The sequence below is a fragment of the Pseudophryne corroboree genome, chromosome 7 (assembly GCF_028390025.1).
Source record: "Pseudophryne corroboree isolate aPseCor3 chromosome 7, aPseCor3.hap2, whole genome shotgun sequence".
NCBI classification, from domain to species: Eukaryota; Metazoa; Chordata; class Amphibia; order Anura; family Myobatrachidae; genus Pseudophryne; species Pseudophryne corroboree.
The window spans coordinates 363,846,654-363,868,582 of record NC_086450.1 but is presented as its reverse complement, the minus strand read 5'-3'; positions in this window follow the sequence as shown (position 1 = coordinate 363,868,582).

Genomic DNA, 21,929 nt, shown 5'->3' with positions numbered 1-21,929 from the left:
CAGGAATTATGATTTACAAGTAAAAAAAAACATTACTAAGGAGGATTCCGTGTGGGTGATACGGGAGTAGGTCTATGGGGGGGTGACACCATAAATTACCACAATGGGTTACACCAACCCTAGTGATGCCTCTGTGTATATTTTAAAACATCCCTTCCTTATCCCTCTTCTCCATACACATTTAGGTATAGGTGTCAGAATCCTGATAATCTGCTGCATAGGCATAGCTATAATAAGGGGGGATGCAGGGCATACTGAACCCCAGGACCCCCTCTGTCAGAGGACCCCCCAGCTGGAGCACACTGACATCACTAGCTCTCCATTTTGTGCAGCAGCAGAACAAGGCAGTCAGAATGTGAGCAGGACAGTATGCAGTACTATCGGAGGCACAGGATTATCAGGTTTCATGAGATACCAATGAAGCTTCCTGACCAGATGAGAGATAGGAGAGGGGAGAGAGCTGTAAGTGACCCAGGAATACCAGCTTCTCCTCCTTCACACCTGGGTGTCTGGGTCTTGTGTTACCTGCTAGCTAATGAGAGCATTCAGGTCTAGAGAGAGTTATGATTGCAATCATCTATGTTGAAACACCTTTGTTATCAATGAAATAGCTCAACACAGGTGACACCAATCATATATTACGAGGTAAGTCCAGGCATAAAGTATTATACCTTTCCCTGCCCCCCCCCATCCCCCCTGTCTTAAGTACTATGCCCCCCCCCCCACCCCCAAAGGCTTAATCCAGCCCTGTGCATATAGCTACCTAGGTAGCATGTGCAGCACCATTGAGATTGACTATGATTGGAGGATAAAAGTTATATATAAATAAATAAAATACAACCATACTGTAAAACATAGTAAAGCTCAGTTGTGCTTACTTTTGCACAACATACTAGAAATGTTTATACCGTTGCTGTATTCATCTAAATATTTCTGTATAGAAATTGTGGGTGACAGATTCTCACCTCTCAAAGGTAAAATAGTCAAACAAGTCAATACAAAGCAACAGGTGATCTGAGAATCACTTGGCTCTTATTTGTTGTCTAAAGGTGGGTACACACTGGTAGATATATCTGCCAATCAATTGATCGGCAGATATATCTATGGACGGATCGGGCAGTGTGTTGAGCATACACACTGCCCGATCCATCGGGGACTGACGTCATTAAACTGGGTGGGCGTGTAAACACGCCCGTCCAGTTTAGCTGTCAATCACCGCCGGCCGCCACAGCCTGTGTACGGGTGGTCGGCCGACCGCCCGTACACACACAGCGGTGTGCGCCAATATATTGGTAGATATATTGGCCGTTGGCTGTGCTGCGGGGCCGACGCGATACGTCTGTGACCGACGGAGTTCACAGACGTATCAGCCGTACACACTGGCCGACGGACCCGCGATATATCGGCCATTGTGTACGGGCCTTTTTACTATTGTAAAGTCTTTGTTTATCCTTAGTTGAACTTGTTCTACACTTTTCTCATCCACTTCTTCTTCATACCCAACACTAATAATTATAGCTTATCTCCCTGCCCAGAAACAGCTTTCATCTTGGGCACAGCTATCAAACAGTAGTGTAAAGATCCATTATCATGGCAGGAAAAAGGCATGATTGATTACAGGAGATCAGTGTCAGAGGAGCGTTAACCCCCAGGATAGATTGAGCCAATTAGCAATTTAAAAGCTATTAAATAATAAATTCAAATATTAATAATTTTATTTGTACAGTACTTTTCTCTTTATAGGACTCAAAGGGGTATATGCAATTGCTGTCGAATTTCCAAAATTGTCGAATTCCGGAACTTTTTCGCCCAAAAAAAAAAATCGACAATGCAATGCAGTACTTTACGCCAAAAAATGGTCATTCAAAATTCGAATTTTGGAAATTCGACTTTTGTCAAATTTGACTTTTTTGCAATGGTACAAATGCTGCAATTCGACAAAAGCATATTCAATTCAAGTTTGGAAATTCGACAACAGTGCTTTTAGACAGCAAATTCGTCATTTTCAATCCGCCACACTTTGGTGGGTGAAACTAATAAAAAAAAATTAAAACATGTTTTTTTGTGTGTTTTAATTTATTGATAATAGCATATCTATTTATATTAGAAGGGATTAGTTACTTGGTTTGTCTTTTTTGGAGGCACAAGTATTATTTATATATTTTTTAAAATAATATTATTATTATTTTTTTTTTATTTTTTATTTTTTTAGAATGGTATGGTAAAATGCAGGAAAAAAATGGCGTGGGGTCCCCCCTCCAAAGCATAACCAGCCTCGGGCTCTTCGAGCTGGTCCTGGTTCTAAAAATGCGGGGGAAAAATGGACAGTGGATCCCCCGTATTTTTAAAACCAGCACCGGGCTCTGCGCCTGGTGCTGGTGCAAAAAATACGGGGGACAAAAAGAGTAGGGGTCCCCCGTATTTTTAACACCAGCATTGGGCTCCACTAGCTGGAGAGATAATGCCACAGCCGGGGGTCACTTTTATACAGCGCCCTACGGCCGTGGCATTAAATATCCAACTAGTCACCCCTGGCCGGGGTACCCTGGGGGAGTGGGGACCCCTTCAATCAAGGGGTCCCCCCCCCAACCACCCAAGGGCCAGGGGTGAAGCCCGAGGCTGTCCCCCCCATCCAAGGGCTGCGGATGGGAGGCAGATAGCCTTGAGAAATGTGAAAGAATATTGTTTTTTCCAGTAGTACTACAAGTCCCAGCAAGCCTCCCCTGCAAGCTGGTACTTGGAGAACCACAAGTACCAGCATGCAGGAGAAAAACGGGCCCACTGGTACCTGTAGTTCTACTGGGAAAAAAATACCCAAATAAAAACAGGAGACACACACCGTGACAGTAAAAGTTTATTTCACATGTGGACACACACATGCTTACCTATGTTGACCCGCCAACTGCCACATTCTCCGTCGATCCGGGGTACCTGTGAAATAAATAACACTCACCTGATCCAGTGTCCAGAGATAAATCCACGTACTTGGCAAAAAAATAACACGACAAACCCGGACCAGCGGACTGAAAGGGGACCCATGTTTACATATGGGACCCCTTTCCCCGAATGCAGAGACCCCTTCGTGACTGCTGTCTCAATCAGCGAGCACAACGTCCTTGCACTCTGCTGATTGGCTGCGCTTCTGAGCTGTCAGACAGCGCATCACAAAGCCTCTCCATTATATTCAGTGGGAACTTTGCGGTTAGCGGTGAGGTCACCCGGCGAAGGTTTGCGGCATGGTAAATGCATGTTGTATTTTACACAACATGTGTCGCAAACCGTTTGCCGGTGACTCTTTGTCGCAGTGCTTTCCGATGCGGGAACTGTTCTTCTGCTCTACCGGTGGGTATGGACGAAGGAGATGATTCCCGGTGGACAGTGTTCCAAAACTTTTTTTCTGTTGCCTGTGAGTATACATTTGTATTGTCGTGTAAACAGACATTGTAATATTCAATAAAAAAAATATCTTTATTCATGTATTTCAGAGTTTTATGTCCTGTTGATGTACCTTCCCAGGCCTGTTTTTAAAGTTTAGTCCTGTTGACGACTCGTTACCCCCGTTTTCTCCTGTTGGGTTTCCGCAAATATTGGACCCTTTTATCCAACTCTACCATGGGCAACCTACTTGTGATGTGGACCTGAGCCTCCGCCATGTAGCAGACAACCCCCCTCAGGTGAGATGTAGTGCCCAAAACTCCCTATTGTCCAAGTGCAGCCCTCCGGCATTTGCAAAACTGCACATCCAATCATTCCCTGATACACCAATGCTTGTCGGGGAATGTTTGTATGTGTAGCGACGCAAGTGTCGGAGGGTTGCATTTGAGCCCACTGTAACCTGCTTGTGTCATGTTGATTGTACCTCTTCTTTTCAGTACCAGGGTGACACTTTACCAATAGCTGGAACCTCATACTGTTCTCTTCCACAGGTCTTGCAGTGTATCCTTCCCAAGTGGCGTGGATGTGAAGAGACACAGTTCCCCTGATGTTCCATGGGCGACCTACTTGTGTACAATTCAACTGCATATCAAATACTTTTAATAAAAACCACAGAAAACTTCTCTTTTTAAAAATTTATTGAAGAAAAATAGGATTTTATTTTTGAAATAAAAATTGAAAGTTAATTAAATCAAAAAAGTAGTTTGTTCTTCTTTACATTCTTTTCTTGTGTAGATAGATATCTGTGGGGGAAAGAAAAAAGTATATTAAGTAAAGACACTAAAGTCATGTTCATTTCTTTCCCAAGAAAATTTGTGGAACCACACAGCCCAGCATGACCCATTGCTGGGCTGTGTGGTTCCACAAAGGCATGCGGTCCAAAGTGAAATAGTGGCGTCAGTGGTCAGCACTTTGACACGCTAACATTTGTGGAACCACACAGCCCAGCATGACCCATTGCTGGGCTGTGTGGTTCCACAAAGGCATGCGGTCCAAAGTGAAATAGTGGTGTCAGTGATCAGCACTTTGACACGCTAACATTTGTGGAACCACACAGCCCAGCATGACTCATTGCTGGGCTGTGTGGTTCCACAAAGGCATGCGGTCCAAAGTGAAATAGTGGCGTCAGTGGTCAGCACTTTGACACGCTAACATTTGTGGAACCACACAGCCCAGCATGACCCATTGCTGGGCTGTGTGGTTCCACAAAGGCATGCGGCCCAAAGTTTCTTGAATATATACATTGAAACATGGTTCTACTCACCTTGGTATGCACAACACGAACTTATGCCATCCACTTCAATTTTCCACCCAATCCTATGAATAAGCCAAAAACACACACTAGTGAATAGTAAATTCACACAACAGTGAAAGCCTATTGTACACCATTACAAAAAGGATTTTTTGGGTAAAAAAGTGGTATCAGAATAGCTCTTTGGTCCATCATACATGTAGCCACAAGGAGCTTTCATCCGTTACCACACGCGCCCGCATACATGCCCGCGCATGTATGCCTACACAAAGCTCCTTGGTAGTACCCGGTCACGGGTGGGGAAGCCCAACACAGATAAAACAATAGTAAGGAAAAAAAAAAACTAATGGGAGGGGAAGAAAGGGATACATGAAAAACATATAAGTAAATAAAACAATACGACCGGGCTTATGGTGGAAGTCTGTCCGGATCCTGGGGTTCCTCCTGGTGGGGCGTCGATGTCCTGGGAGGCTGGGTAGTGCGTTGACTGGGCCTCTGTGCCCATGCGGCTGTAGATGTTGCGGCCGGTGATGGAGGCATCTGGGGGGTGGGGTACATCCCTGTATATCCCTGGTACATCTGTGACTGTCTGTACTGGGATGGTAGTTGAGGAAGGGTACGAGGCATCCTTGTGGCTTGCGACGGCGGAAATGGTGGATCACCAGCGTGTTGATGAGCTGGTCCTGGGAGCTTATCATAGATCATCTGCAGTGTTGTTGCGATGAGCTGTTGGCTGGATGAGGATTGTCGATGGCTCTCCGACATGTTGGTATTGCTGTGTGCCAGGCATGATGTGTTCTCCACGAGCCGGCTCATGGATTCGGCCAGAATGTGAAGGACGTCCATAGTCTCCCTATGATCTTCCATTCTGACCTGTAGCATTGTGGCCGTGCTGTCGTCAAGAGCCTTCTGCATTTCAACCAGACTGTTTGACATCTTCTCCATTGTCCTCTCAATGTTGTCCAGTCTGGCTCCAACGACATTTGTGTATGTATCCTGGCGGGAAGTAATCTCCGATGCCAGGGTGTGAACCCTCTGAACAGTTGAGGGATTCTGCCCTTCCTGGACGTCCAGTGCTAAAATAGGAGGGAAAAAACATGTTTGGGAAACAACCGACACCACATGTCGGCCGCATGGCCGACCAAACTTGCTCCAAAACACCCCAAACTAGCCAAAAAGCATCCCTGCACACTCTGGAGGTACACCAGTGCTAAAATAGGAGGGAAAAAACATGTTTGGGAAACAACCGACACCACATGTCGGCCGCATGGCCGACCAAACTTGCTCCAAATCACCCCAAACTAGCCAAAAAGCATCCCTGCACACTCTGGAGGTACACCAGTGCTAAAATAGGAGGGAAAAAACATGTTTGGGAAACAACCGACACCACATGTCGGCCGCATGGCCGACCAAACTTGCTCCAAATCACCCCAAACTAGCCAAAAAGCATCCCTGCACACTCTGGAGGTACACCAGTGCTAAAATAGGAGGGAAAAAACATGTTTGGGAAACAACCGACACCACATGTCAGCCGCATGGCCGACCAAACTTGCTCCAAATCACCCCAAACTAGCCAAAAAGCATCCCTGCACACTCTGGAGGTACACCAGTGCTAAAATAGGAGGGAAAAAACATGTTTGGGAAACAACCGACACCACATGTCGGCCGCATGGCCGACCAAACTTGCTCCAAATCACCCCAAACTAGCCAAAAAGCATCCCTGCACACTCTGAAGGTACACCAGTGCTAAAATAGGAGGGGAAAAACATGTTTGGGAAACAACCGACACCACATGTCGACCTCATGTGAGACAGAAACTTGCTCCAAATCACCCCAAACTAGCCAAAAAGCATCCCTGCACACTCTGGAGGTACACCAGTGCTAAAATAGGAGGGAAAAAACATGTTTGGGAAACAACCGACACCACATGTCGGCCGCATGGCCGACCAAACTTGCTCCAAATCACCCCAAACTAGCCAAAAAGCATCCCTGCACACTCTGGAGGTACACCAGTGCTAAAATAGGAGGGAAAAAACATGTTTGGGAAACAACCGACACCACATGTCGGCCGCATGGCCGACCAAACTTGCTCCAAATCACCCCAAACTAGCCAAAAAGCATCCCTGCACACTCTGGAGGTACACCAGTGCTAAAATAGGAGGGAAAAAACATGTTTGGCAGACAACCGACACCACATGTCGACCTCATGTGAGACAGAAACTTGCTCCAAATCACCCCAAACTAGCCAGAAAGCATCCCTACACACTCTGGAGGTACACCAGTGCTAAAATAGGAGGGAAAAAACATGTTTGACAAACAAACAACACCACATGTCGACCGCATTGCTACCGACACACACTAAAATCAGCCCAAACTAGCCAAAAATCAATCCTGCACATGCTGGAGGTACACCAATGCAAAAGCAAGACCCAAAAAGTCATTTTAAGAAAAAACAAACGTGAAAAACTACCCCAAAAATGCAGCAAAACAAGCAGGAGCTATACACATACCTGCACACATACCCAAACACCCCATGTACACCTCATGGCAACCCCCACTACACAAACACATACATGCAACACCAGACCCACATGTGGTACTTACCTACAAATGTAGTAAAAGCTCCTAAAATGGCTCTCCTCCGGGGTAACAGGTATCCTCCTGTCTGTCCTGGAATAAAGCCTGCTGGGGTGTCCAAACGATACCACAGCAAACAACCAATTTGCTAGCTCTGCACCTACTCACACCTCTCTGCAGGTTCACAAAATGGCTGCAGAGCACGCAGCAAACAAGCCCTAATAAAGGGCTGCTTTCGGCGGGAAGTCGAATTCGGGACGCCCACTACTCGCCGATTGGGCCGTTATCCGCCAAGGGGTGGGTCGAATCAGTTTTGCATTGCATATGGTGAATTCATGATCCCGGCGGCAGGGCTGCGGCTGTCGAGTGCAGGCGAATTTTTAAACGGACGAAAAAAAGGCGCGATTCGCCCGGGATTGCATATACCCCACAGTGATTTACATTTGCATTTTAAGAAACACAACATACAAAATTGACATAAGAATTAATAGACTACATAAAAGAGCTAAGGATTTAAGTTGTATTTTCTGTTCTTTGTTGTGAACTTATTGGGTATTAATTAGAGATGAGCGAATTCGGTTTCTCGGAAACCGAACCCCCCCGAACTTCATTCATTTTACACGGGTCCGAGGCAGGTTCGAACCTTCCCGCCTTGCGTGCCCGAACGTCATCATCCCGCTGTCGGATTCTCGCCAGATTCTGATTTTAAATAAGCAGCCGCGCGTCGCCGCCATTTTCACTCGTGCATTGGAGATGATAGGGAGAGGACGTGGCTGGCGTCCTCTCCGTTTATTGTTGAACTTGATTGCTTTATTGCTTAACTGTGGGGAGGACTGGGGAGCAGCTGTTAGGAGGAGTACAGTGCAGAGTTTTGCTGATAAGTGACCACCAGTTTTATCCGTTCTCTGCCTGAAAAAAACGCTCCAAACCATATCTGTGCTCAGTGTGCTGCATAATATATCTGTGCTCACACTGCTTAATTGTGGGGACTGGGGAGCAGCTGTATTATATAGCAGGAGTACAGTGCAGAGTTTTGCTGACAGTGACCACCAGTATACGTTGTCTGCCTGAAAAACACTCCATATCTGTGCTTAGTGTGCTGCTTTATTGTGGGGATTGGGGACCACCAGTATAATTAATATTATATAGGAGGAGTACAGTGCAGAGTTTTGCTGACCAGTGACCACCAGTATACTATATATAGCAGTACGATACGGAAGGCCACTGCTGTACCTACCTCTGTGTCGTCATTCATTAAGTATACTATCCATCTACATTCTATACCTGTGGTGCATTTTAGTTTTGCAGTTTGCTGACACAGTGACCACCAGTATACTATATATAGCAGTACGGTAGGTCACTGCTGTACCTACCTCTGTGTCATCATTCATTAAGTATACTATCCATCTACATTCTATACCTGTGGTGCATTTTAGTTTTGCAGTTTGCTGACTCAGTGACCACCAGTATACTATATATAGCAGTACGGTAGGCCACTGCTGTACCTACCTCTGTGTCGTCATTCATTAAGTATACTATCCATCTACATTCTATACCTGTGGTGCATTTTAGTTTTGCAGTTTGCTGACACAGTGACCACCAGTATACTATATATAGCAGTACGGTAGGCCACTGCTGTACCTACCTCTGTGCCGTCATTCATTAAGTATACTATCCATCTACATTCTATACCTGTGGTGCATTTTAGTTTTGCAGTTTGCTGACTCAGTGACCACCAGTATACTATATATAGCAGTACGGTAGGCCACTGCTGTACCTACCTCTGTGTCGTCATTTATTAAGTATACTATGCATCTACATTCTATACCTGTGGTGCATTTTAGTTTTGCAGTTTGCTGACACAGTGACCACCAGTATACTATATATAGCAGTACGGTAGGCCACTGCTGTACCTACCTCTGTGTCGTCATTCATTAAGTATACTATCCATCTACATTCTATACCTGTGGTGCATTTTAGTTTTGCAGTTTGCTGACACAGTGACCACCAGTATATTATATATAGCAGTACGGTATGGAAGGCCACTGCTGTACCTACCTCTGTGTCGTCATTAAGTATACTATCCATCCATACCTGTGGTGCATTTCAGTTGTGCACAGTAAATATAGTAGTAGGCCATTGCTATAGATACTGGCATATAAAATGTGGAGGTTAAAATAGGGAAAGATCAAGATCGACTTCCACCTCGTGCTGAAGCTGCTGCCACTAGTCATGGCCGAGATGATGAAATGCCATCAACGTCATCTGCCAAGGCCGATGCCCAATGTCATAGTAGAGAGCATGTAAAATCCAAAAAACAAAAGTTCAGTAAAATGACCAAAAAAATCAAAATTAAAAGCGTCTGAGGAGAAGCGTAAACTTGCCAATATGCCATTTACGAGACGTAGTGGCAAGGAACGGCTGAGGCCCTGGCCTATGTACATGGCTAGTGGTTCAGCTTCACATGAGGATGGAAGCACTCATACTATCACTAGAAAAATTAAAAGACTTAAGCTGGCAAAAGCACAGCAAAGAACTGTGCGTTCTTCTAAATCACAAATACCCAAGGAGAGTCCAATTGTGTCAGTTGCGATGCCTGACCTTCCCAACACTGGACGGGAAGAGCTTGCGCCTTCCATCATTTGCACGCCCCCTGCAAGTGCTGGAAGGAGCACCCGCAGTCCAGTTCCCGATAGTCAAATTGAAGATGTCACTGTTGAAGTACACCAGGATGAGGATATGGGTGTTGCTGGCGCTGGGGAGGAAATTGACAAGGAGGATTCTGATGGTGAGGTGGTTTGTTTAAGTCAGGCATCCGGGGAGACACCTGTTGTCCGTGGGACGAATATGGCCATTGACATGCCTGGTCAAAATACAAAAAAAATCACCTCTTCGGTGTGGAATTATTTCAACACAAATGCGGACAACAGGTGTCAAGCCGTGTGTTGCCTTTGTCAAGCTGTAATAAGTAGGGGTAAGGACGTTAACCACCTCGGAACATCCTCCCTTATACGTCACCTGCAGCGCATTCATCATAAGTCAGTGACAAGTTCAAAAACTTTGGGTGACAGCGGAAGCAGTCCACTGACCACTAAATCCCTTCCTCTTGTAACCAAGCTCCTGCAAACCACACCACCGACTCCCTCAGTGTCAATTTCCTCCTTACCCAGGAAAGGCAATAGTCCTGCAGGCCATGTCACTGTCAAGTCTGACGAGTCCTCTCCTGCCAGGGATTCCTCCGATGCATCCTTGAGTGTAACGCCTACTGCTGCTGGCGCTGCTGTTGTTGCTGCTGGGAGTTGATCGTAATCCCAGAGGGGAAGTCGGAAGACCACTTGTACTACTTCCAGTAAGCAATTGACTGTCCAACAGTCCTTTGCGAGGAAGATGAAATATCACAGCAGTCATCCTGCTGCAAAGCAGATAACTCAGGCCTTGGCAGCCTGGGCGGTGAGAAACGTGGTTCCGGTATCCATCGTTAATTCAGAGGCAACTATAGACTTGATTGAGGTACTGTGTCCCCGGTACCAAATACCATCTAGGTTCCATTTCTCTAGGCAGGCGATACCGAAAATGTACACAGACCTCAGAAAAAGACTCACCAGTGTCCGAAAAAATGCAGTTATACCCAATGTCCACTTAACCACGGACATGTGGACAAGTGGAGCAGGGCAGACTCAGGACTATATGACTGTGACAGCCCACTGGGTAGATGTTTTGCCTCCCGCAGCAAGAACAGCAGCGGCGGCACCAGTAGCAGCATCTTGCAAACGCCAACTCGTTCCTAGGCAGGCTACGCTTTGTATCACCACTTTCCATAAGAGGCACACAGGTGACAACCTCTTACGGGATCTGAGGAAGATCATCGCAGAATGGCTTACCCCAATTGGACTCTCCTGGGGATTTGTGACATCGGACAACGCCAGCAATATTGTGCGTGCATTACATCTGGGCAAATTCCAGCACGCCCCCTGTTTTGCACATACATTGAATTTGGTGGTGCAGAATTATTTAAAAAAAGACAGGGGCGTGCAAGAGATGCTGTCGGTGGCCCGAAGAATTGCGGGCCACTTTCGGCATTCAGGCACCGCGTACAGAAGACTGGAGCACCACCAAACATTCCTGAACCTGCCCTGCCATCATCTGAAGCAAGAGGTGGTAACGAGGTGGAATTCAACCCTCTATATGCTCCAGAGGATGGAGGAGCAGCAAAAGACCATTCAAGCCTATACATCTGCCCACGATATAGGCAAAGGAGGGGGAATGCACCTGACTCAAGCGCAGTGGAGAATGATTTCAACGTTGTGCAAGGGTCTGTAACCCTTTGAACTTGCCACACGTGAAGTCAGTTCAGACACTGCCAGCCTGAGTCAGGTCATTCCCCTTATCAGGCTTTTGCAGAAGAAGCTGGAGACATTGAAGGAGGAGCTAAAACAGAGCGATTCCGCTAGGCATGTGGGACTTGTGGATGGAGCCCTTAATTCGCTTAACCAGGATTCAAGGGTGGTCAATCTGTTGAAATCAGAGCACCGTGCTCGATCCTAGATTTAAAACCTACGTTGGATCTCTCTTTCCGGCAGACACAAGTCTGCAGAGGTTCAAAGACCTGCTGGTGAGAAAATTGTCAAGTCAAGCGGAACGTGACCCATCAACATCTCCTCCTTCACATTCTCCCGCAACTGGGGGTGCTAGGAAAAGGCTAAGAATTCCGAGCCCACCCGCTGGCGGTGATGCAGGGCAGTCTGGAGCGAGTGCTGACATCTGGTCCGGACTGAAGGACCTGCCAACGATTACTGACATGTCGTCTACTGTCACTGCATATGATTCTGTCACCATTGAAAGAATGGTGGAGGATTATATGAGTGACCACATCAAAGTAGGCACGTCAGACAGTACGTACGTATACTGGCAGGAAAAAGAGGCAATTTGGAGGCCCTTGCACAAACTGGCTTTATTCTACCTAAGTTGCCCTCCCTCCTGTGTGTACTCCGAAAGAGTGTTTAATGCAGCCGTTCACCTTGTCAGCAATCAGCGTACGAGGTTACTTCCAGAAAATGTGGAGAAGATGATGTTCATCAAAATGAATTATAATCAATTCCTCCGTGGAGACATTCACCAGCAGCAATTGCCTCCAGAAAGTACACGGGGATCTGAGATGGTGGTTTCCAGTGGGGACGAATTAATAATCTGTGAGGAGGGGGATGTACACAGTGAAAGGGGTGAGGAATCGGAGGATGATGATGAGGTGGACATCTTGCCTCTGTAGAGCCAGTTTGTGCAAGGAGAGATTGATTGCTTCTTTTTTGGTGGGGGCCCAAACCAACCAGTCATTTCAGTCACAGTCGTGTGGCAGACCCTGTCGCTGAAATGATGGGTTCGTTAAAGTGTGCATGTCCTGTTTATACAACATAAGGGTGGGTGGGTGGGCCCAAGGACAATTCCATCTTGCACCTCTTTTTTCTTTCATTTTTCTTTGCATCATGTGCTGTTTGGGGACAATTTTTTTGAAGTGCCATCCTGCCTGACACTGCAGTGCCACTCCTAGATGGACCAGGTGTTTGTGTCGGCCACTTGTGTCGCTTAGCTTAGCCATCCAGCGACCTTGGTGCTCCTCTTTTTTTCTTTGCATCATGTGCTGATTGGGGACAATTTTTTTGAAGTGCCATCCTGCCTGACACTGCAGTGCCACTCCTAGATGGGCCAGGTGTTTGTGTCGGCCACTTGTGTCGCTTATCTTAGTCACACAGCGACCTTGGTGCGCCTCTTTTTTTTTTTGCATCATGTGCTGTTTAGGGACAATTTTTTTGAAGTGCCATCCTGCCTGACACTGCAGTGCCACTCCTAGATGGACCAGGTGTTTGTGTCGGCCACTTGTGTCGCTTAGCTTAGCCATCCAGCGACCTTGGTGCGCCTCTTTGTTTCTTTGCATCATGTGCTGTTTGGGGACAATTTTTTTGAAGTGCCATCCTGCCTGACACTGCAGTGCCACTTCTAGATGGGCCAGGTGTTTGTGTCGGCCATTTGTGTCGCTTAGCCATCCAGCGACCTTGGTGCGCCTCTTTTTTTTTCTTTGCATCATGTGCTCTTTGGGGACAATTTTTTTGAAGTGCCATCCTGCCTGACACTGCAGTGCCACTCCTAGATGGGCCAGGTGTTTGTGTCGGCCACTTGTGTCGCTTAGCTTAGCCATCCAGCGACCTCGGTGCAAATTTTAGGACTAAAAATAATATTGTGAGGTGTGAGGTGTTCAGAATAGACTGGAAATGAGTGGAAATTATGGTAATTGAGGTTAATAATACTATGGGATCAAAATGACCCCCACATTTTATGATTTAAGCTGTTTTTTAGGGTTTTTTGAAAAAAACACCCGAATCCAAAACACACCCAAATCCGACAAAAAAATTTCGGTGAGGTTTTGCAAAAATGCGTCCGAATCCAAAACACGGCTGCGGAACTGAATCCAAAAACAAAACACAAAACCCGAAAAATGTCCGGTGCACATCACTAGTATTAATGAACTTGATATATAAACAAATAAGTCTAGAGTCTGTTTGTAAATGTTTCTAGAGTGGAGGCTTCTCCAACTGTGCAAGGACACAAGTATCAGAGAGCCGAAGCCGTGAACACTACGGCTAGTAGTAGGAGAGGAGTAAAACCTCTACTCCTAAATTAATTAAGGAGCATTTTAGGTACTAAAAGGTATATTTAGTACAGTGAGGGATATTAGAAGTGAAGATATTTCCCATACCAACCAATCCGATTCTTGCTATTATATTCTAGAAGGTGTTAGATAAATTATAAGCGGAATCTGATTGGTTGCTATAGGCAACATCTCCACTTCTAAAAACCAGCACTTTAGTAAACATACCCTTTCTTGTCCATCTGCAGGCCAAAGTAAGCGAGTGGATGTGTAAGGAAAAAGAATGTGATTCAGGTGGCTGGAACCCTGCTTATGTAGGGCTTTTAAAGTCAGTAATACCCCTTTTGCACTGACAATTTTATCCCGAGATTTTGCACGTGAACGTGCATCATCCCGGGATTTTTGTCAGTGTAAAAAAGTACACTTTCAATTTCCCGGGACGAGCATCCCGGTATTTCAACAAAGGTCTCGACCTGGGTTGAATCCGGGACCATCCCGGGAAGCTGTGCAGTGTGAACGGTACTGATGAGCGGGTTCGGTTTCTCGGAAACCGAACCCCCCCGAACTTCAGCTTTTTTTACACGGGTCCGAGCAGGCTCGGATCCTCCCGCCTTGCTCGGTTAACCCGAGCGCGCCCGAACGTCATCATCCCGCTGTCGGATTCTCGCGAGGCTCGGATTCTATCGCGAGACTCGGATTCTATATAAGGAGCCGCGCGTCGCCGCCATTTTCACACGTGCATTGAGATTGATAGGGAGAGGACGTGGCTGGCGTCCTCTCCGTTTAGACTAGAGAGTAGTAGAGACACTTGATTTACTAATTTTGGGGAGCATATTAGGAGTACTACTTGCTGATAGTGTGACCAGTGACCACCAGTTTAATTAATCCGTTCTCTGCCTGAAAAAAAACGATACACAGTGTGACACAGTCACATACCATATCTGTGCTTAGCCTCAGTGTGCTGCATCATATGTAATACTGTATATCTGACTGTGCTGAGTGCTCACTGCTCACACAGCTTAATTGTGGGGGAGACTGGGGAGCAGTTATAGCAGGAGTACATATTTTAACAGTGCACACTTTTGCTGCCAGAGTGCCACTGCCAGTGTGACTGACCAGTGACCACTGGCACTGACCACCAGTATATTGTGATTGTCTGCCTGAAAAAGTTAAACACTCGTCGTGTGGTGTTTTTATTCTATAAACGCATTCTGCTGACAGTGTCCAGCAGGTCCGTCATTATATAATATATACCTGTCCGGCTGCAGTAGTGATATATATATATATATTTTATATCATTATCATCCAGTCTATATTAGCAGCAGACGCAGTACGGTAGTCCACGGCTGTAGCTACCTCTGTGTCGGCAGTCGCTCGTCCATCCATAATTGTATACCACCTACCCGTGGTGTTTTTTTTTTTTCCTATCTTCTTGATACTAGTAGCTTACTTTAGGAGTCTGCAGTGCTGAGCTGACAGTGTCCAGCAGGTCCGTCATTATATAATATATACCTGTCCGGCTGCAGTAGTGATATATATATATTTTTTATATAATTATCATCCAGTCTATATTAGCAGCAGACGCAGTACGGTAGTCCACGGCTGTAGCTACCTCTGTGTCGGCAGTCGCTCGTCCATCCATAATTGTATACCACCTACCCGTGGTGTTTTTTTTTTTTTCTATCTTCTTGATACTAGTAGCTTACTTTAGGAGTCTGCAGTGCTGAGCTGACAGTGTCCAGCAGGTCCGTCATTATATAATATATACCTGTCCGGCTGCAGTAGTGATATATATATATTTTTTATATCATTATCATCCAGTCTATATTAGCAGCAGACGCAGTACGGTAGTCCACGGCTGTAGCTACCTCTGTGTCGGCAGTCGCTCGTCCATCCATAAGTATACTAGTATCCATCCATCTCCATTGTTTACCTGAGGTGCCTTTTAGTTGTGCCTATTAAAATATGGAGAACAAAAATGTTGAGGTTCCAAAAATAGGGAAAGATCAAGATCGACTTCCACCTCGTGCTGAAGCTGCTGCCACTAGTCATGGCCGAGACGATGAAATGCCATCAACGTCGTCTGCCAAGGCCGATGCCCAATGTCATAGTACAGAGCATGTAAAATCCAAAACACCAAATATCAGTAAAAAAAGGACTCAAAAATCTAAAATAAAATTGTCGGAGGAGAAGCGTAAACTTGCCAATATGCCATTTACCACACGGAGTGGCAAGGAACGGCTGAGGCCCTGGCCTATGTTCATGGCTAGTGGTTCAGCTTCACATGAGGATGAAAGCACTCAGCCTCTCGCTAGAAAAATGAAGAGACTCAAGCTGGCAAAAGCACAGCAAAGAACTGTGCGTTCTTCGAAATCCCAAATCCACAAGGAGAGTCCAATTGTGTCGGTTGCGATGCCTGACCTTCCCAACACTGGACGTGAAGAGCATGCGCCTTCCACCATTTGCACGCCCCCTGCAAGTGCTGGAAGGAGCACCCGCAGTCCAGTTCCTGATAGTCAGATTGAAGATGTCAGTGTTGAAGTACACCAGGATGAGGAGGATATGGGTGTTGCTGGCGCTGGGGAGGAAATTGACAAGGAGGATTCTGATGGTGAGGTGGTTTGTTTAAGTCAGGCACCCAGGGAGACACCTGTTGTCCGTGGGAGGAATATGGCCATTGACATGCCTGGTGAAAATACCAAAAAAATCAGCTCTTCGGTGTGGAAGTATTTCAACAGAAATGCGGACAACATTTGTCAAGCCGTGTGTTGCCTTTGTCAAGCTGTAATAAGTAGGGGTAAGGACGTTAACCACCTCGGAACATCCTCCCTTATACGTCACCTGCAGCGCATTCATCATAAGTCAGTGACAAGTTCAAAAACTTTGGGCGACAGGGGAAGCAGTCCACTGACCAGTAAATCCCTTCCTCTTGTAACCAGGCTCACGCAAACCACCCCACCAACTCCCTCAGTGTCAATTTTCTCCTTCCCCAGGAATGCCAATAGTCCTACAGGCCATGTCACTGGCAATTCTGACGAGTCCTCTCCTGCCTGGGATTCCTCCGATGCATCCTTGCGTGTAACGCCTACTGCTGCTGGCACTGCTGTTGTTGCTGCTGGGAGTCGATGGTCATCCCAGAGGGGAAATCGTAAGACCACTTTTACTACTTCCACCAAGCAATTGACTGTCCAACAGTCCTTTGCGAGGAAGATGAAATATCACAGCAGTCATCCTGCTGCAAAGCGGATAACTGAGGCCTTGGCATCCTGGGCGGTGAGAAACGTGGTTCCGGTAAACATCATTACTGCAGAGCCAACTAGAGACTTGTTGGAGGTACTGTGTCCCCGGTACCAAATACCATCTAGGTTTCATTTCTCTAGGCAGGCGATACCGAAAATGTACACAGACCTCAGAAAAAGACTCACCAGTGTCCTAAAAATTGCAGTTGTACCCAATGTCCACTTAACCACGGACATGTGGACAAGTGGAGCAGGGCAGGCTCAGGACTATATGACTGTGACAGCCCACTGGGTAGATGTATGGACTCCCGCCGCAAGAACAGCAGCGGCGGCACCAGTAGCAGCATCTCGCAAACGCCAACTCTTTCCTAGGCAGGCTACGCTTTGTATCACCGCTTTCCAGAATACGCACACAGCTGAAAACCTCTTACGGCAACTGAGGAAGATCATCGCGGAATGGCTTACCCCAATTGGACTCTCCTGTGGATTTGTGGCATCGGACAACGCCAGCAATATTGTGTGTGCATTAAATCTGGGCAAATTCCAGCACGTCCCATGTTTTGCACATACCTTGAATTTGGTGGTGCAGAATTATTTAAAAAACGACAGGGGCGTGCAAGAGATGCTGTCGGTGGCCAGAAGAATTGCGGGACACTTTCGGCGTACAGGCACCACGTACAGAAGACTGGAGCACCACCAAAAACGCCTGAACCTGCCCTGCCATCATCTGAAGCAAGAAGTGGTAACGAGGTGGAATTCAACCCTCTATATGCTTCAGAGGTTGGAGGAGCAGCAAAAGGCCATTCAAGCCTATACAACTGAGCACGATATAGGAGGTGGATTGCACCTGTCTCAAGCGCAGTGGAGAATGATTTCAACGTTGTGCAAGGTTCTGCTGCCCTTTGAACTTGCCACACGTGAAGTCAGTTCAGACACTGCCAGCCTGAGTCAGGTCATTCCCCTCATCAGGCTTTTGCAGAAGAAGCTGGAGACATTGAAGGAGGAGCTAAGACAGAGCGATTCCGCTAGGCATGTGGGACTTGTGGATGGAGCCCTTAATTCGCTTAACAAGGATTCACGGGTGGTCAATCTGTTGAAATCAGAGCACTACATTTTGGCCACCGTGCTCGATCCTAGATTTAAAACCTACCTTGGATCTCTCTTTCCGGCAGACACAAGTCTGCTGGGGTTCAAAGAACTGCTGGTGAGAAAATTGTCAAGTCAAGCGGAACGCGACCTGTCAACATCTCCTCCTTCACATTCTCCCGCAACTGGGGGTGCGAGGAAAAGGCTCAGAATTCCGAGCCCACCCGCTGGCGGTGATGCAGGGCAGTCTGGAGCGACTGCTGATGCAGGGCAGTCTGGAGCGACTGCTGATGCTGACATCTGGTCCGGACTGAAGGACCTGACAACGATTACGGACATGTCGTCTACTGTCACTGCATATGATTCTCTCCCCATTGAAAGAATGGTGGAGGATTATATGAGTGACCGCATCCAAGTAGGCACATCAGACAGTCCGTACTTATACTGGCAGTAAAAAGAGGCAATTAGGAGGCCCTTGCACAAACTGGCTTTATTCTACCTAAGTTGCCCTCCCACAAGTGTGTACTCCGAAAGAGTGTTTAGTGCCGCCGCTCACCTTGTCAGCAATCGGCGTACGAGGTTACATCCAGAAAATGTGGAGAAGATGATGTTCATTAAAATGAATTATAATCAATTCCTCCGTGGAGACATTGACCAGCAGCAATTGCCTCCACAAAGTACACAGGGAGCTGAGATGGTGGATTCCAGTGGGGACGAATTGATAATCTGTGAGGAGGGGGATGTACACGGTGATATATCGGAGGATGATGATGAGGTGGACATCTTGCCTCTGTAGAGACAGTTTGTGCAAGGAGAGATTAATTGCTTCTTTTTTGGTGGGGGACCAAATCAACCCGTCATTTCAGTCACAGTCGTGTGGCAGACCCTGTCACTGAAATGATGGGTTGGTTAAAGTGTGCATGTCCTGTTTATACAACATAAGGGTGGGTGGGAGGGCCCAAGGACAATTCCATCTTGCACCTCTTTTTTCTTTCATTTTTCTTTGCGTCATGTGCTGTTTGGGGAGTGTTTTTTGGAAGGGCCATCCTGCGTGACACTGCAGTGCCACTCCTAGATGGGCCAGGTGTTTGTGTCGGCCACTTGGGTCGCTTATCTTAGTCACACAGCTACCTCATTGCGCCTCTTTTTTTCTTTGCGTCATGTGCTGTTTGGGGAGTAGTTTTTTGAAGGGCCAGCCTGCGTGACACTGCAGTGCCACTCCTAGATGGGCCAGGTGTTTGTGTCGGCCACTTGGGTCGCTTATCTTAGTCACACAGCTACCTCATTGCGCCTCTTTTTTTCTTTGCGTCATGTGCTGTTTGGGGAGTAGTTTTTTGAAGGGCCAGCCTGCGTGACACTGCAGTGCCACTCCTAGATGGGCCAGGTGTTTGTGTCGGCCACTTGGGTCGCTTATCTTAGTCACACAGCTACCTCATTGCGCCTCTTTTTTTCTTTGCGTCATGTGCTGTTTGGGGAGTAGTTTTTTGAAGGGCCAGCCTGCGTGACACTGCAGTGCCACTCCTAGATGGGCCAGGTGTTTGTGTCGGCCACTTGGGTCGCTTATCTTAGTCACACAGCTACCTCATTGCGCCTCTTTTTTTCTTTGCGTCATGTGCTGTTTGGGGAGTAGTTTCTTGAAGGGCCAGCCTGCGTGACACTGCAGTGCCACTCCTAGATGGGCCAGGTGTTTGTGTCGGCCACTTGGGTCGCTTATCTTAGTCACACAGCTACCTCATTGCGCCTCTTTTTTTCTTTGCGTCATGTGCTGTTTGGGGAGTAGTTTTTTGAAGGGCCAGCCTGCGTGACACTGCAGTGCCACTCCTAGATGGGCCAGATGTTTGTGTCGGCCACTTGGGTCGCTTATCTTAGTCACACAGCTACCTCATTGCGCCTCTTTTTTTCTTTGCGTCATGTGCTGTATGGGGAGTAGTTTTTTGAAGGGCCAGCCTGCGTGACACTGCAGTGCCACTCCTAGATGGGCCAGGTGTTTGTGTCGGCCACTTGGGTCGCTTATCTTAGTCACACAGCTACCTCATTGCGCCTCTTTTTTTCTTTGCGTCATGTGCTGTTTGGGGAGTAGTTTTTTGAAGGGCCAGCCTGCGTGACACTGCAGTGCCACTCCTAGATGGGCCAGGTGTTTGTGTCGGCCACTTGGGTCGCTTATCTTAGTCACACAGCTACCTCATTGCGCCTCTTTTTTTCTTTGCGTCATGTGCTGTTTGGGGAGTAGTTTTTTGAAGGGCCAGCCTGCGTGACACTGCAGTGCCACTCCTAGATGGGCCAGGTGTTTGTGTCGGCCACTTGGGTCGCTTATCTTAGTCACACAGCTACCTCATTGCGCCTTTTTTTTTTCTTTGCGTCATGTGCTGTTTGGGGAGTATTTTTTGGAAGGGACATCCTGCCTGACACTGCAGTGCCACTCCTAGATGGGCCAGGTGTTTGTGTCGGCCACTTGGGTCGCTGAGCTTAGTCATCCAGCGACCTCGGTGTAAATTTTAGGACTAAAAATAATATTGTGAGGTGTTCAGAATAGACTGAAAATGAGTGGAAATTATGGTTATTGAGGTTAATAATACTATGGGATCAAAATGACCCCCAAATTCAATGATTTAAGCTGTTTTTTAGTTTTTTTTGAAAAAAACACCCGAATCCAAAACACACCCGAATCCGACAAAAAAAATTCGGTGAGGTTTTGCCAAAACGCGTTCGAACCCAAAACACGGCCGCGGAACCAAACCCAAAACCAAAACACAAAACCCGAAAAATTTCCGGTGCTCATCACTAGTGAACGGGTTTACCAGGTCAAGGCGACCCGACACCCGTTCTCTGTATAGGAGGAGGCGGTGCTTGGAGAAGATTATCTCCAAGCACCGCCTCCAGTAGAGTCAGCGGTGACGTCACCGACCCGTCAATATGCCGGGTCGGGCCACTAATGTAAAAGTATCATTCCCGGGAATGTGTCCTGAGAAATATCCCGGGACACATTACTGGGAATGACCAGAGCCTGGGAGTGTAAAAGGGGTATAAGTCAATCTTGAAATACAGTTGTAATTTTATAGGTGACCAGTGCAGGAAGTAGAGCAGTGGTTCCCAAACTGGGTGGAACCTTGAAGTATCCTAAGGGCAGGGGTGACTTGGGGTGGTGGTCCAGGACCAACTCAAACTACTTATGGTCAATATAATAGTGCTTGTGGCTTACAATAATAAAATATGTGGACAAACAGAAGCAGCACCTGTCCCTCACCACATAACTGAGCCTAAGAATGGCATATGAACACAATTTACTTAATTATGTGGCAGTAACAGGTCTGGTTAGTTAGTTTACAGCATGACTAATACATTTTGCACCAGCAGCAAGTAGTGCAAGTATTTTGCAGGGAGGCCCAGGTAGATATTATTGCAGTATTCCAAGCTCAAACAAACAAAAGTATGAGTGTCGGCAGATCTTCTGAGGGAATTAAGTGCTTGATTCTATTTTTCTCAGTGTCACCCAGTGTAACATGCAGATATAGGATGCAGTCAGATTGGGGTTAGCACTGAAAGAGTTGGGGCACATAGTCTATAGGAACCATGGATTTCTCCAACTACGGGATGGGCATCACTGCTAGGGAACAACAGCAGGTCATAGCCTGCTCACTTCCCCCCTTAAGTGACTGTGCAGGAGTGTAGGCACAGTACAAACATAGCAGACGGAAGAAAG